The sequence below is a fragment of the Osmia lignaria genome, chromosome 10 (assembly GCF_051020975.1).
Source record: "Osmia lignaria lignaria isolate PbOS001 chromosome 10, iyOsmLign1, whole genome shotgun sequence".
Taxonomy (NCBI): Eukaryota; Metazoa; Arthropoda; class Insecta; order Hymenoptera; family Megachilidae; genus Osmia; species Osmia lignaria.
The window spans coordinates 7,577,650-7,590,278 of record NC_135041.1 but is presented as its reverse complement, the minus strand read 5'-3'; the positions used below and the strand labels follow the sequence as shown (position 1 = coordinate 7,590,278).

The following is a 12,629-nucleotide window of genomic DNA, read 5'->3' as shown; positions in this document are numbered from 1 at the left end:
GGATGAGGTCGTAACGTTACGATGAAACGATTTACTCATAAATTTTGTTTGCTTCCCGAGATTGCGAAACCACGACACGTCGAAAATGTACAACGTTGTACGAACAAGTCGAATACAGTGAGCAATTTTACAGAAAATTGTAAAAACTTTGTATCGGTAGCAAGAAAGATTAAAGGCGTATCATAATATAGGAATAAATTTTCACAAGTAGCTTGTTATAAAAAAATAATACGATAATTCCGGGTCATACGAGTCATTAAGGGACAATGTTTGTGCCAGCACTCTGTAATAATGTAATTTTTATAATAAATCAGAAGAGTACGCAGTGAAAGGGATGGCACAAAGCTTTGAATTTTGATACGTTATTTCAAAGATACATAGGGGCATAGAAGATTAAAGCTCTCTTTTGATAGGGAAATAACGAGAAAAAAGAATACCGTATGGTTTCATAGATTTCAACATCCGTCCCGCGAACTCTGGTTACATTTTTAATTAAACAAAGCTACGCGTTGTAGTCTACATTTTCACCGTGCCAGATTATCCTTGTTATCCAACGCTGAACCGGGATTCAAAAGGCGGATACTTTTGTCTCTTGCTTCTTTTATTTTTTATTTTTCGTGTAGCAAGTTTCTGTTAGAACAGTATACCTTTTACGCGAGAAATATTTACTCGTAAAATCCTACCCCGTCTGTAAACGCTCCAATTGTTTTCACGATGTTTACAGGAGTATTTCCTGGAAAAAGTTCGCAGCAATTCCGAACGTAACCGGTATAAATTTGATTCCAACGATAACGAGCGAGTCGTTACGATGATTACACCAATTAAACAACGTCAATGAACGACGAAAAGGACGAGCAGAATCGTTTCATTGTTCTAAACGACAGAGTTCGCGTTGGAGAAAGTAGGTAGGCGAATAGAAGGGAAGCGAAAAGGAGAAGATGGAGAGAGAGGAAATGACCGTTTAATTGATTACAAAGAAGAATTTCCACATTCGATGGCCGGCAGAGGTCAAAGGCACCGGTCTGTCGAAGGCAAACTGAAGCATTGCTGCTACTCTTCAGAGGCGACCGACTCGTTTGAGAGATCAGAAAAGAGAGAACGTGGCTCTGACTGCTGTGATTGCGAGCTTGATTGTCAGAGTCTATTCCTGGCACTGAGAGCAAACCCCTCACCTGTTCTTATTCCCTGCTGAGATCGTAATTGTTCCTGAAGATGATTTCGCTGGCCTCTTTCGACTCTCGTTAAGAATTGAATTCGTTAGAAATAATGTTGTTCCTTTTGGAACTTTAAAGAGAACTTTTCATTTATTGCAGTAACAATGAGAATACGTTCTCGTGGCCTTAGTACGTGATCGTGTTGGAAGATTATCGCGTTAGTATATGGTATTTGTTGGTTGACAGAATTCTGAGGAAATTTGTTGCATTACCCAGGATTACCGTTCAAATTGGAAACTCAAGCTAGGAAAGGTAGCGGTATCGTTTTCTTTTATTGCAGAAAACATCGGTGAAAATGTTTATGAAGCTGGAAGCTATAAAAAGGGATGAGACAGTTCGATGGTATCACCATCGCGTCATGAAATTAAAAGTTTTCCTTTCGCGAATTTCGATGCTCTTAAATTGTACCACAATACAAATGTCTCACACTTATTAGAAAAATTATTATTTTTAAAATAATTAATCTGGATTTCATTTTAGCCAGTTCTAATTCAGGTTTGGGTATGTTCTAATTTCATAGATCGCACTGTACACTAAATCAAGTCACGTGCGAGTAAGGTACAGTGGTATAGGCACTCAGACACGAATTCCGAGTCTCTCACAAACAGACGGTTCGATCACGCGGAAGGAAGCTCACGGACGCGTTTGGGGTTCAGGGTGAGAGGTGGTGTATCACGAGCACCGATAATCTACGAGGCGTTTCGTCTTCATTTGCCAAATGGTAGGTAAATCCATGCGTTCTCGTCACACGCCGCCGGCCAGCGAAGACGGTTTAGAGTCGTATCCCCTGGTACAGACATTACTGCGAAACTTAACTGTTACGTAAACCCACTTTGGCTACCGGTCGACCATTGTTTCTAACTAACATCGACCTGTACTCGGCTGTTCAACATACTCTTTCGTCTGGATTACATGTTGCTCGATAGCCATCCTGATCTGTTTCTCGAGACTTTCGACCAAGACGAATGATCAGTCGTGGTTGAGAGCATTATTGGGTTGGATTGGAAGGCAAGTTGTAAATTCTCATGGTAATTGGTAATTCAACGATGACGAGTGACAAGAATTCGTCTAGTAGAAAGAAACTAAATTATCGAAATAGAAAGAAGCATTCGTAAACGAAAGAAGCCGCAGGGTGTAAAAATATTTCAAGAGAGTCACTCCAAAGATTTACACAACGTTCCTTCATTTATGAGAGAAGCGCTTAATTAAAAGATTTCCCGCCGCGGGCTGAAAACACTTTTTCTTCGTTTACCGGTGAGACGGCGTATTGTCACGAATTATTGTTACGGATTGAAGAATGAGAAACAGAATCCAAGATTAAATTGAATAATTATATTGGTATCATAAATTTTGATACACGTTTTAAGTATTATTTTCCTGATTAAATTCGTTCGTGTTACAAATGAATTAAAATGGCCGATAAAACTCAGTTATTTATTCGAATTGCCATAAAACCGTCGGAAACTCGTACAAACGTTCAATTAATTTGACCGTTCAACGGACCCGGTAATCCTAGAAATGCGATTGATTTTTGTAATTATGTTGAATATGCTTTATCGCTGGTGCATTTAATTATACGACCGGGATAATACCTCGTTACGAAACGGGTTTCGAATTGTTCTGAAATTTCACCGGTTAACGCAAAATCGAAACCGAAGACGACTCGAATAACGTACACTGTTGTACGTTTGTTCGATCGTTTGTATCGTGCGCGGAAAAGCGGTCAGAAATCAGGACATTCGTGCAATCGTTCGAGAATCCCCTGGAAAACAATATCCTCGCTACGTTGAGACGGCCTTGAAAATTGGATTGTCCTTCGAAAGTCCCGAGGGTGGTCTAAACAAGAGTGCACGATGATTCACTCGACGAGATGCTCGTAAAATGCGTGGAAACAGCTTTTTCTCCTTCCAGCTGACTCAAGATACTAAGCGAAATGAAATTTCAACAGAAAGCATTGCAATAATTAAAGCCATGTAAAGTGTAATATTGATTTTGTGCTCTTTACGTAAACGATAAATGATAAACTTTCTTAATTCTTTTTATAAAATACAAGGTATGAAATGTATAAGATGAAAGGTTTGACTTATTTTTAACAAGAGAAAGGTAGCAAAAGAATGCAGTACTTTGAGCGTGTTTAATGGGAAGGGAATGCTTAACGCTTAAGTAGTAACGGATCGTTATAGTCAGACATCGCGCGCGGCTGACATATCGTACGTCATATCCCTTACGATTCTTGATACTCGTATCTGAATGTAGTTCACGAATACTAATTGGTACAATTTGGATCGTAAATAAATATTTAAACTATATTGATGCGAAAAACTCTTTAGACATAGAATATGTTATTTTTTATTTTTTATAGTACATTTATTCGTTACAGTAAAATTAAATTTCAATAATCATTTCAAGTTAGCCTTATCAAACTTTATTTAATCAAATCATCTACAACCTATTACGTGGCTAAACTAAAAACACTTTTACTTGAACAAAGTAAACCCCATAACAATGCTTGTTTTCCAATACACACAAGAACAAGAAGCTTTCGTAACAGCATGTAACCGTCTGGTGGCTTTTGAGATCGCGTAATTCCAACGTTTCGACTGGGAGGAAGAAAAAACTCGACTACCTTTCTTTCCCATTATAACGGTCCGAGAGAGGTATCGCGAAAGGTAGGTGTTGCATGCAATAAAGCCACGCTACTTTCCGGCGACAGTGAATGTAAACCGGAATGAACGTTAAGTAAAGTCCTTCTGGGTAGCGCAACGTTTTACGCGCAGTGCGCCGCATAAAGCCTCTTACGTGGAAGTAAATTGTAAGTCCCTTATAGTCGACTGGTCAACGCCGTAAGTACTTTCGTTCGGTCCGCAAAAACAGCTTGGAAACGTAAGGAGATTAGAGTCGTTATTGCGTGGACGAGGGAGAAAAGTGGAAGTTCTATGGGAAAGTCGCGACCGACCCCTGTGTCGTTCTTCTCTACGCGGTTACTCGTCACACAGCTTGCTAAAGTGACGGAAATCTGGCTACAAAAGAATCACAAGTATTAAAGTATAACTTATATAACAACCTTGGTGTCTGCGTTACGCCAACATTAAATATCTCAAAGCGTTGTTAGTAACGTTCCGAGCACTCGTTCAAAGTGCAAATTATAAAACGCACACGGATGATACCTCGTTTTTTTTGTTTCTTTTTTCAATTTATTCTTCGCCAGGTGATAGCGTTTCATCAGTGTTTTTTAAATGAAATATAAGGTACTTACAATGACACGTCAGACTGGTGGTCAGAATCTGCTTGTTAGAGTCCGCGTGCTCTGCAAAGCTGAAAATCAAAGGAACATATTTTCAGAATACTTCTATTGCGAAAATTTTGATTACGATTTTTTCGGATGATAACACAGAACATACTTTATATTTCTGACTTATGGTCATCGTAAAAGATTTACGGGTTTATACAGTGGGTATTTGTACGCAAGAATAGTTTCACCACCATAGTGCTATTCGTTGCGAAAGGGTTGAATCCAAGTAGGTACGCGTTGGTTTCAAAGCAGGTAAGGTTAAGCTTGCGTTACGTAAGAAGATTCGAAAGAGAGCAGATCCAGATTTACGGTGAATTAAGTTCGCGCCGGCCAGAAAGTCGTCGTTAAATTTATGCCGGAACGTGATAAATTTATTCGAAACGGTATCGTGTGCCGGATATTCAGGCAACGTATTTGGCCATGGCCGCGAGTTATCCGCTCTCTTTCTCTCTCCCTCTACGCTGACGCGCTTAATGAAGAATTAAAGTCGGCTTTCGTGCTCCTATTACGAAGAGGAACGATACACGGCCGAGTGGGCTAGATCCATGGATCCCGAGGATCCGCGAGCGGTGCATGTTTGATGCCGGAAGTACTTCAAGGTCCGGGCCTACCATCCTCTGGCTGCGGTTTCCGCAACCTCCGTAGGGTCATTAGCCAACCATTCATTATGCAAGTGCGAGGCAGTATTGCGTCAATATGGGGGGGCGGCAGATTGTTGGCCCAATCGATAACAATGCGCCGTGTTTACCGGTCGGATAATCAACAAACGCAGCTTCTGCTACCTCGTCTCCGAAGACCAAGCAAGTGGGAATTACGGTCTGTCTCGTTCCGAATGATATTGGGTCCCGGAAGTGTCGCCCGTTCCCTTTCGCCCCTGTCTCCGTGTACTCGTCAACCCCTATCCTCTGCGTCTACCGCTATTCACGCGACTCACGATGACAGCTGCAGGCACCTAGCTAGGAATCAATGGCTGTTTTTGTCTTCGATAATTGATTTCAATTGCTGCCGTCCATCAATATTGTTCCGGTTTAAGAGCGCGACAATTCAAAATAGGCATGGTTTACGCTAAACGCTGAAAACACCTCGGCGTTGTCATCGCGCTAACGTTTAGAAAAACCGCGACGCGGTGACGAGACGAAAGCAAGATTAAGTAAGCGACGAATTCGCCCACGGTACTTCGATGTTCACATCAGTTTGCCTTTACGAATTAAAGGCATCAAAGTGTAAAAGTGACTAAACACTCCTTCTTGCTTATTAAATTATATTACTTACATTAAAAGTAATTCTACAAACTTTATTAAAAGTCCTTCGTTCCTTTACTAAAATTAGCCGGTGTTTAGCCCAGAGAAAAAATTTATTCTCTGCGCGCAACAAATATAATTGTCATAAAGTATTCAAGATCGATCACGAATAGATTTATCCTCCCGATTCCTGTCTCGATTTACGATGAAATAAGACGTGTAACCTGTTACACGGATCGTATTGGGGTCACGCAGCTCCACCCCAAGTATTTCGGATGGAAGAGCGGAGGCTGGCATCAACGGTATTCACCGAGGCAGCGGTCAAGCAGCGAGAATTCGATATTCGGGAAGTCGTCGGGCGGGCAAAGCGACAGAGAGGCCGGAAGTATGAAACGCGTAGATGAAAGGGGGCTCCGGACGATATTCCGAAACAGGAGGCAGCCCGGAAAGAGGGCGGGAAAGTGGCCAGAGGGAGGGTTCCGTCGGTCCTTTGATCTAAGTTTCTGGGAATGCAGGGCGAAGGGACAGCGTGCGTAGCTGCCGCCCAGGAAGTTGCCAGTAATTTGCTTAGTTGAATTAGATTGTGAATTTTGCACCGCAGTGTTTGAGCCATCGTTCGTCGACGACTTTGCCAGGCCCATCCTCGGCCACCTCCGCGTTGCCTCCTCATCGTCGTCGACCTTATAATTACTGTTCTATCTTCAGAGAGAAGTTTGTCAATTCGTTGCCTTGGCAGAAATCCACGCTTTGATCCGGCAAGAAGGTGGCAGAAAGCGTGGAGTTTCAAGACAGGATGCGTCCTCCATGGCGTCGAGCGGAATCGCGCGCGATAATGCCGCCGTGATTTCCGTCGCTTTGATCTGTCGCCGCTTGCTAAACGGAAAAGATGATCTAGAACGGAGAGAGATCCGGGGTGAGCAGCCAGGAATAAAATTAATCTGACATCAATGAGACGCGTACTGCTGCCGGATTCGCGTACCACCGTAAGGGTTTCCGAGACCTGCTGCGTGATATTCGGATTACATCGGCCTTGATAGTTTGAAATAAATACGAAGATCCAGTAGGAGATGTTGCGTTTGATGTCGCTTTGGTATTCATTGCGTTGGAACATCGCTATGAATCGTCTAAGAAAGAAAAGGTTTCTGTTTCTGTCTATGTGATCCTGCAGGTATACCTTGTGGATTATTATTAAGTAGAACTTTCAAAACTAAAGTGTTACTTTTTATTTCCAGTGTCATCATTCGCGTTTGTAGAGGAGAACAGGGACAAAAGTAACAATTTGATTTACAATTTAAGCTTTGCTTTATAACAAGTAATATCCACGTTATTAATTAAAAATTGGAGACCGGGGAAAGTGTTACAACCCAGTGTTACTCTATTACGGGATGTTAGCTGTAACACTGAATGGAATCGTAACTAACAGAAATCTTTAGACAAGTAAAATATTTATTAATTTAAATTAAAATAATAAGTGAAAAAGGTAAAATTTGCAGTCGATTATTCGGAATCGAAAGAAAGGACAGAACTGGAAATCACATCACTCCAAATGCAATCGCGTCAAAAAATCTCGTTCTTTCTCGCTTTCCCGAGCCCTCACCAAAAATAAAGCAAAAGATCGTCCAACCGTCGACCCAAATTCCATCATCGTCGAATTCCTAGTGGCACGAGATTCGTGATTCGCGTGCGGATCGCGATACGGGTAGACGCGTAGCCGTGTCTACATACCCGCAGGTAAATATGTATAGGCGGTATCGTGCAAGAGGTGCACGCACGCTCCTGCAGTCGAATATAATCCTGGTGGAACGGTGTTACGTATGCACGAACAACCGGCGTACACGTGTGTGAAGCACGTCGCGAACCGGCTGCCAGTGTCTGTCTGCCTACCGACATTGCGAATCCTATACGGCAGGCTTCAGGCACGAATGGGGGATCAATGTTTTATCGATATTACAGCAGACGCGGCACTGATACGTCTCGAGTCGTTGGCGAATATATAGCGCGTGCTTTCTGCCGTTTGCACGAGGATTTATGGATTACGGTTTGTTTATCGTCGCCCTTATTCGTTACTTTTGTCCACGTGACCAGTTTCCCTGCTCCGATTGCTCATTAAGGGATTAGACGGTTCGACCTGTTCAAACTATGTTACGCGTCTGAAGATTTATTTCTAAACGATAAAAACACTCTTTCTTAGCAGTTTAAGACAATATGCGCGAAGAGAGGACTAACATTTGCGGATACAAGGTGAACGGGAAGGCGAAGGGAGGGATAGAAAAAAGAAATAAAGGGTAAGACACGCAGAAAACAGCGAGACGATGAGTAGAGGGGGAAGGGAAAGAAAGCAGAGAGGTTGCCGCCGTCAGGAAACTTTTGTTTAAAATTGGAATTCCTTTGCGGCTCGTTGGGACTAGGAATGCAGATAGGGTGGAGGCGACGAAAACCGTGAGAGCGCGATGGGAGCAGAGGGGTTGGCGAAGCGTGGGTACCCAGGAAAAGGCAACGCACGATATTGTTTCATCATAAAGGGAAGCATCTTACCCGTGAGGAAATAGTGTTTGCGAAAAATCGCGGTTGAAATTTCAACGCCGCCCCGCTTCGAATAGCTTGAAACAGCCAGACCGATCGAAGAAATCTACTTATCCCCCTTGTTCTGAAATTCCATGATCAACGATTCATCGCAAACAGTATAATGGATGGAGTATCACTTCCTCGAAGAGACATAACACAATTACTCACTGAGCGACAAACTAGGGACTGTCGAACACGTAGGAACGTCGATGAACGTCCACGAACCACAATGTTCTTCGACTAGAGACAAGATCTACATGCCAGGGCGTCATTCCGATAAACACATACTATTCGGCAAACCATGGCAGCCGCTTAATTAATTTGCAGGTATCTTACGGGCGTCCTGAATCATGTTACCGGTGCGTATGTCGCCGCAGCTAAACGCATTAACCCGTAATTATCGAAATTACAGGGCCAAGAGGAAACCAGATGGAGTCTTCCCCCTCGTACCTTCAAGATCTTCTCTTTCTCTCACTGTCTTACCGCTATTGTACGGCCTACTCGGAGTAAGTGTCTCATCTCGCTAATTATTTGAACCGAACCCCCGGTATTCTGCTGGCCCGATTTTCCCGCTCGTTCGAGCTCGAGGAAATTGATTGTCGCGGTGAGTTTTAAGAAATTGAAACTCGATCGGGTCGTGTCACTTAATCTGCAGGATTAACGGAATGTAATTAGAATTTCTCGCGACGACAAGCTGCTGGCACGGTAGAAAAATTTATTCAGTGATCGAGATTGAAAGAATAGCGACGACAAAAGGAAGAAACGTTGTTGGTGGAGTTGAGATAGAAAACTTCATTAAATTACCTCAGAGTAGTAAATTATTTATTTGTCTTTGGATCGGCGTGAAAATTTGCAATTAAAGAAAAGGATCTTAAGTAAATAACGAAGTATCGTTACATATTTAAAGATAACTGAGTTACCGATGGGTAAGGCAATTAATTTTTAATCTTTACTAATTTAAAGTGAGCCAGGTTATTACTGTAAGCGTTTTATAGATAAAATTAAATAGAAAAATGACGAAGATGCGATCGACGTCTTCCATTAAAAAAAAAACGACATTGGAGCGAGAGGAGCTTCTTTAATTTGCAGAGAGAGCGACGAGCGAACAACCCCACGTGAATCTCGCGTCGAAATTGATCGGCCAGAACTATGAAATATCGTCGCACCCGATGACGTATTTCATTTCGCCCGTCACTCGTTTTTCCCCTTTTTTTAAGACACCCATCACGAATATCGAGCAGCTTTCAATCGGCCAACAAATGTCCGAAGAAGAATCTGCGCCCGTGTTTCAGCGGCTGCTGACTGACAACGTCCTTCTTCCAACATGAATTTTGCAATAGTTAGTACATCAGAAATGCGACTAAATATGATTTGTAAAATTTCCCACGCAAAATTTTTCTGTTTCCTTCAATTTCCATCATAGTTTATACCATCGAATCGTTTCGTAAAAACGTGTTAACAAAATGAAACAGAGTACAAAGACAGGGAACGAGAAAGACAGCGAGTTAATTTTTACGATTATTCCCTGGCAGCGTAGCCTTGTTAACCGTTTCCGTGTTCCGTTCCCGGACTTTTACCCTGATGAGCTTTAGACAGGGTGTGGCTGATTCTGTCAAGGAAATTTAGTAGCGATTCTGGGGGCTAGCAATTAGAGAAAGTAGATGCGCGTAAAGTTTCTTCGACTGGTAATGGAGCAGGCACGGCTTTACGATCACCGCATTATCCGAAAGGAATTGGGAACATTTGAGAAGCTGTCTTAATTTGAAACGTTCGAGCATCGTTTACCGGCGAAGTTCGATTTCGTATTTTCGCGATCGCAGAATAAACTGTCCTCGCTGTTAACGAGGCTGTTTTTCTTCTGATTTTCAACGGTTTCTTTCTTTCTTAATGTATCCCCAAAAGTGTATCGAACATTATAGAACCGTTAAATTTCCATGAAATTAGCAAAAACTGCAAGAACCTCCAGGATGACCGAACCTGGATACAAAAACGTTTGGCGTTGAAGATCAACCGTTTGGCAAAATTTCGGCAACTTTGCTCGTAAACCTTCCGACGGGGGTATCGGCGAAAATGTTAGACATTGCGGAAAACGTTAAGCGTATCGTGTAAAATGGAGAAGCGTTGCTTTGAAATTGTAATGAAGCGCGAGAAAGTGGATATGCTAAAGCGTTCTACCAAATTCCGCGAACTAGTTCAAAAGTGGCTACCCTGTGGGAATGTGGAAAGAGCATCATTCCATGATTTTAGTTAGCGAGTTTGTCTGGATGATTGAAATCGATCGCGAACGACGTGTGTTTACGACGCGAGCAAGTGTACGGTTAGAAAGTTTCCAAGCTAAGCGTCTAAAGTCCTGCATTTTAAGGATATTCCAAATACGCGGTAAAGAAATAACCAGAGACGCGTTTTATCGAGCGAATCTCGTTAATTTTTCCCGAAAATCGGGTATAAATTCAACCGGGTCGAAATCGCTTAAACATTCTCTTGATCGGAAATCTTTCGCTCCCGCCTCAAAGCGTGTCATAGTATGCAAACATCCTCTTCGATGTTCTCAAAGAGCCCCAAGTAGCGCGTCAAGCTAACTCGACAGCGACTATGCAACATTGATGCATCCTGCAAGCTGTGAGAGGAGTGCGTTTTCGTACGACCGCCGCGATAAATATTTCGCGAGACGCGACCTGATCTCTCGACGAAACGAAGAGCAGAGAGGAAAGGAGCTCTCGAACAGCGCATGAGAAGAGGATCGATTAGGCGAGTCCACCCTCCATCATTCGGGCAATTAAAGCGAGGGATCGAGCAGATAGTGGCGTGCATTATTTGTACGCTAATGCTCGGCTCGATAGGAACGATCAGGCTCCGAGGCCGACAATAATAACGTCGGCTCGGGGGGGGTCTGCTCGAAGCAGATTACGCGGCGAGGCACGCGAGTGCGCACGTTTACATGCTCGTGTAAGGGTGCGTCTTTACCGCCGCATAGGTTCGCCAGTGAATACGCACCCTAAGGGTGGGAATGCTAGCAAGAGCGTCGCCGAATCAGTCGTTGAAGCACGGCAACGAAGGTAAGGGTTTCGCCGCTGGCGGCGTCGCAACTCATCCTAATTACATCTACCCTCGTTTCCGGATTCGGAAGCCTTCCCTTCAAGAGGGTACACTAGCACTTAATTAGTATTGCCAACCGGACTTGCCGGCATGTAGCTAGCTGCAATTGAGACGTTTAACTATATTTCCGCCTCGGAGGACTATTAACTCTTGATTTACGACGCGACACTGAGAATAGCGAGCTTTCTTCGTCGACCAACCTCGGCCCGTTTTCTTCGGGCTTGGTTAATCGCGCCCGGAGACAATCACCGGCTCTCGCGACCTTTTAATCTGCTCGATTAAAGCTTGGCTCGTGTCTTTGATATCCGTTGTTTCCGGCCCGGGCTAATGCGTTTCCAAGTTGGCTGATTCTGGGTAGCCGGACGAAACCGAATTTGCGACGCCGTAATCCGCCCGAAGAACTTTCTGCGGTTCGAGGAAAACGAAATAGAGCCCCTTGCGGAATTGATATCGTTAGATAATCGTTGGAACGAGTGCAAGCGTTCAAGAAAGCTAAACGATTCTTGTCTGTTTCCTTATGGTAATGCTTTGCCTCCGTTTAAAGCACACTATTTATATTGCGGATGATTTTTAATCATTTTTAAATTCAAAAGAATATTCGAGTCATAAGGAGCATGAAGTGGGGCGAACAGATGGGACGAATAGACGGTCTCGCCAGGCGCATGTGTGATATCCCCATTCCAAGAGTCAGGTGAGCTTGGGACCTGCCGGCCGATAGATCGTAGATCACTTCTATACTATACGCGTTTTGAAAGAGAAATTCCGCTTAACAAAACACTTTTCTACCAGGTATCCTTATGCGTCATTTCTTCCGTGCCCTTCCGTGCCTTTGAGATATTCGAAGCTCGATCACCAGTCTGAGATAGATCTACCACCTCTTCCTTCGACAAGGACATTGACGCGTCTTTCCCAAAAAGTAAGAAATAAATTTTTTTACAATTTTACAATTTATTTACTTATTCGACGGGCGGATACCCTTTACATAGGCGATAATGAACATAAATCCTCCGAGGAGTAAAATTGTGTGTGACACACTTAAACATATCCATGTATACCTATACATACTCAGCTACGGTAAACATAGATTTGTAATGCATAAATGTGAGATAACATAAACATAAACATAGACTGTGTGTTGTTATATTACACTCCAGGGATCGCGTGCTATAGGCGCAATATATCAGTTTGCGTCGTTTATTATTACATAATGTCCGGAAAAGT

At 43.0% G+C, this 12,629-nt stretch overlaps 1 protein-coding gene across 5 annotated transcripts in view; it reads right to left on the bottom strand.

Annotated features, from left to right (window-relative positions):
* Positions 1-12,629, bottom strand: part of Ten-a (Teneurin-a transmembrane protein) — a 449,881-nt gene that overhangs the window by 292,011 nt on the left and 145,241 nt on the right. For all 5 annotated transcript variants that reach the window (XM_034339675.2, XM_034339673.2, XM_034339676.2 and 2 more), the window contains one exon: positions 4,471-4,529. The gene's annotated coding sequence lies outside the window, so the exon portion shown is untranslated. The remainder of the gene's footprint in view (positions 1-4,470; positions 4,530-12,629) is intronic.